This window comes from Pyxicephalus adspersus, chromosome 1 (assembly GCF_032062135.1).
Source record: "Pyxicephalus adspersus chromosome 1, UCB_Pads_2.0, whole genome shotgun sequence".
Classification (NCBI taxonomy): Eukaryota; Metazoa; Chordata; class Amphibia; order Anura; family Pyxicephalidae; genus Pyxicephalus; species Pyxicephalus adspersus.
This window is the reverse complement of record NC_092858.1, coordinates 124,786,369-124,790,693: the sequence shown is the minus strand read 5'-3', so window position 1 is coordinate 124,790,693 and position 4,325 is coordinate 124,786,369. Positions and strand designations below refer to the sequence as shown.

General features: G+C 35.8%; 1 long non-coding RNA gene across 1 annotated transcript in view; it reads right to left on the bottom strand.

The window, feature by feature from the left end:
* Positions 1 to 3,487: 3,487 nt before the first annotated feature.
* Positions 3,488 to 4,325, bottom strand: part of LOC140340904 (uncharacterized) — a 6,820-nt gene continuing 5,982 nt past the window's right edge. The window contains exon 2 of the long non-coding RNA XR_011922758.1: positions 3,488 to 4,187. This is a non-coding gene — a long non-coding RNA (uncharacterized lncRNA). The remainder of the gene's footprint in view (positions 4,188 to 4,325) is intronic.

The window sequence follows — 4,325 nt, the reverse complement described above, 5'->3', positions numbered from 1 at the left end:
CAACTTCCATTTTCAGCCCTGGGAACTTATTTTACTTTTTGGGTTAGTCAGTCTGTAATTTTATATTGTTATATATTTTTCCACCATGAACCAAGGCAAGTTTTCCATATATTTATTGTTTATTTTTAAGATCTAGCCCACCTTATACTCATATTATGGTACCTCTGTGTCTAGAAGCTATACATTCCTTGCCATAGTTACATCTCTTGGTATATTTAATTTTTTTTTATTGTATTGGTTTTGCAAGGAGATGCAAGGCAGGGCAGATTGTAGAACCTTATATATAATCTTATTGTACAATCTCTTTAAAAGTTAGCAAAATGTTGTAGTAAGAGGACAAACCAATTATATACAACATATTATGCAGATTCGACATATTACGCAGCGGTTTACAAAGTCTATAGTCACGGCACTAGCTGTCCCTAAAATGTCCCTAATATAGTCATGTCATTATTACAGGTCAATTTTAGGGGGAAGCTAGTTAACCTAACTGCATATTTTTGAAATGTGAGAGGAAACGCACACAAAGATGGGGAGAACCTGCAAACTCCATGCAGATAGTGACTTGTCGAGATTCAAACCTGGGACCTAGTGCTGCAAAGGCCAGAGTGCTAACCACTGAGCCATCGTGCTGCCCATAAACAAATACATTTTTGTTAAACTAGGCAGGCCCTTGCACTAAATAGTTGACCTAAATGGGACTTTACAAATTACATTTTATAGTGTATGACCAACATAGGGAGATCTAAGCTAGAGGTGCAAGCAAACAGTTTTCACTAACTACTTACAGGTAATCTTGGAGCATGGCCCCCTCCTTTTCACCCTACACAGTTCTATCAGACTATCACTGGTCAACATTAGGTGGAAAGGGACAGCCAAGTTCAATTACAATCAAGATGTCACTTTAAGGAATAATAAGGATGACAACCCTAAGGTCTATGCCTTGCAGCTGGCAGATTGCTTTTAAAAATTAATGCTTCACATATAGCACATGTCATAACTGTCAAATTATAATATGTCAAAAAATGTATTTTATTCAAAAAATACTATTCTTGAATACCCAAGATCACATGGGCACAGAAGTATAGTGGATGGTTAATGCCATTAGAGACTTCTATGATTTTAAATTAGACAGGAGTTATTTGTACAGTAATAAATGTGTAAGCGCAGCACAAGAATGTAAAACCTGCACATTTTCTACAAAATTTAAATCTAGCCACTGCCATATAAATAGTATTGCATATTACACACAAAAGCAAGGTTTATAAAATATCATGCAATGAATCTTTATTTGCAATAAATAATTTATTTCAATATATGAATACTGAATTCAGTTTACGAACTACATAAGCATGCTTAGTGTTTTCTTTGTATCTATTGCCCCTGATTCATCAATAAAATCCGCGCTCGCTGGAAGCGCGAAAGTACGCTGCATATTATATGGATTTCCAAAAAGAAACATAGCAAATATTTGAACCAACTGTACCTTTGACCTGCACCCGAGTAAAGCTGGACAACAGAGCTGAGAGCCTTGGACCTAAAAACAGATTGCAAACCTACAGACACACAATGGAAAGTGCTTTCAAAGTGAACCAACAAAATGATATTAAATCACAAGATAACCTATTGTCTGCATTCTTAGCTTGCATTATTTGTCATAATACAAGAAAGCCATCACAATGAAGGCAGACATCCATTTCCCACCTACATTACAGTATATATGTGTTACAAGGTGCAATATTGCCTGGTTAGGTCATATCATGTTCAAAAAGACAACTGCACGTCAGAAAAGAAACAGTTTGTTACTTGGTCATTTTAGTTGTCACTGCAGTGTTCCAGGATTGTTTACTGAGCAATTAGAGCATCATCTCCTCTCTCTGCTCAAATAAACATTCTCATACAATAGTCTAATGAATGTTAAAAAGATTGTAGCTGAAAATGAACCTGTTTTTAGTTACAGATGAACAAATGAGAGCTGTACACACAGCACCATCCTGTTCAATGGTGAGGGGAGGGTGGAAGATGAGCAAACAGCAGCCTGCAGTGCTCTGCTCCATAGCAGTGACCATAAGTTGTTCCTGATCGGTCATTTATTATTCTGCCCTGACATTGGGTGACTACTATACACAGGCTAGAGAAGCACTATCATTCGTCTTGTGTGACAATCATCTGGCGTTAGCCAATATATGATACTTCGGGTACACTATATGTAAACTCAACATTCATGAACAAGTAAAATAATAATTATTATTATTGTTAAAAATAATAAAAAACAGAATTTAAATAGAGACAACATATTAAGTAGGGCAACAGACCCTACAAACATAGACCCTACAAACCGTGACATAGGAGGAGAAGAGTTTACAATCTAAAAGGTAGGGAAGCAGCATACAATAGTAAGGGGGATAATCTTGTAAACACTTTTAAGTACTGTTTATTTAAATAGATTCTGTTATTAGAACTAAGTCAGAAGAGAATTGAATGTCATGCAAAAGAAAATGACAAATAAGTCAATAAGTTCCCTCTTAGCAGTGACTCTCTAACCATCGCTGTCATGAACAGCTACACTTCTGGGACCCAGAACACAAAAAGTGCAAGTTTCAAGTGTTTAATGCTTTTAAAAGAGTGAAGACCTAAGTCGTATGGGGGAGAGTTAGGTATGAGTAATATTTATTTAAAAAGCGACCCTATTTAAGTTTCAGTTCCCTATCAACTGGGGTGCTGTCTTTGATATTGCTATGAAAGCACCTATTCTGCGTTGACCTAACAAAGTAATACACTTTAGGGGTTTCAATGATATCTTATTGGAATAAATACAGATCTAAATCTTGCTATATTCATAGAATATATGTAGATGCTTTGGACATGTTTATTCTTGTTAGGGATCATTTATTTTTAGGTGTTGAGTTACTGTTCTAAATTTAATTGAAAAAAGACATGATTCTCTTATTGATATATATTTTGTGTATTTTTTCATTTGTATCTTTATATAACTGCCCCATGCTTATGTGTTATTGTGTCAGATTATGGCCCTTTTTATCTATGGTCAAATCTTTTATGGTTTAGGACACCTACTGCTACATCCTGAAGACATTTTAATCCACATAAACCCTCATTAAAAAGACTAGTGGCTGTTTGAGCAAAAGAAGGTTAATAATGAAATCTAGAAACTCACAATCAACAAACTATTAGAGATGTGGTTTTTGGACATTGAGGACCACTGGGATTAAAAGCCAAAAAAATCTGGAGCTGGAGATTCATTAACATTCCAATATAAATATAAATGAAACAGATTCTTCGGAAGCACAGTGGCTTCTGAAAAGTCACTTAAATTCCCATAAAAAAATAAACGGACAATGTTTATTGGTAATCATATAAAATCAATACTGAAAGCTGGTGCTTAAAAATAATGATATCAGGAATAGGTGTCCAAAAGTTTCTGAAAATAAATACACTGGTACAGAGCACAAACTAACTTCACCCAGTGTTTCAGGAACGACTATTGCTTTTATTTTTTTATTGTAAGCCAGGTTGAGTTACTAATATCACACTGTATTCCAACTGATCTGTGAGTTGGTTTTATTTGTATCTGAAAACTCTTATCCTTAGTTCGCACAGGTATGTCACACTGAATAGATTTATGTACTTGTCCAGGAAAGAACCCAATCATAGTTCCTATAGTTCTAATAGCTCGTGGACTGTATTTTCTTTTACGAAGAAAGGTCGATTCTGATTTTTGTAGTTCTGAGATTGTTTCAGAGGACGGCATTGATGTCTGTATGCTATGGCTTTGCAAAGGTAGCTCCTGGAAATCTTGCAATGGATACGACTTTTCATTTTCAGGCTGTAACATTCGAGTAGTACCATGCTTCCTATTTTTTGTTGAAATTTGTGCTGGTGGACATTCTGGAAATATAGTTGGAATAGCACCTTTTTTTTTCAAAAACGGCAGGAATCCTCTAAGCTCGTACATATCGGGAGTGAAGTGTAAAAAGCAGATTCTATAGGCTCCTCTTGTACTGCTGACAATTTTTTCCACAAACCCTTCTAGGTCATCAAAAGTTTGTTTCATTTGCATCAACCACTGCTTTACACTTTCCTTGTCAGGCGGAAATGAATGTAGCATTATGTCATCAGGCTTGTTTCTAGAAGAGGTGTTACATCCTCTCACCATACACACTGGCATCCTTAAAGAGAAAAAATGATGACAGCATAACTATTTAATAGCTCTAACAAAAAGAAACTATTTTGTCATAGTTGCTACTGGTGTTGGATTACCAGCCCTGCTGCACTGATGTGAGCACCCTGGTTGCTCAATGGCTGCT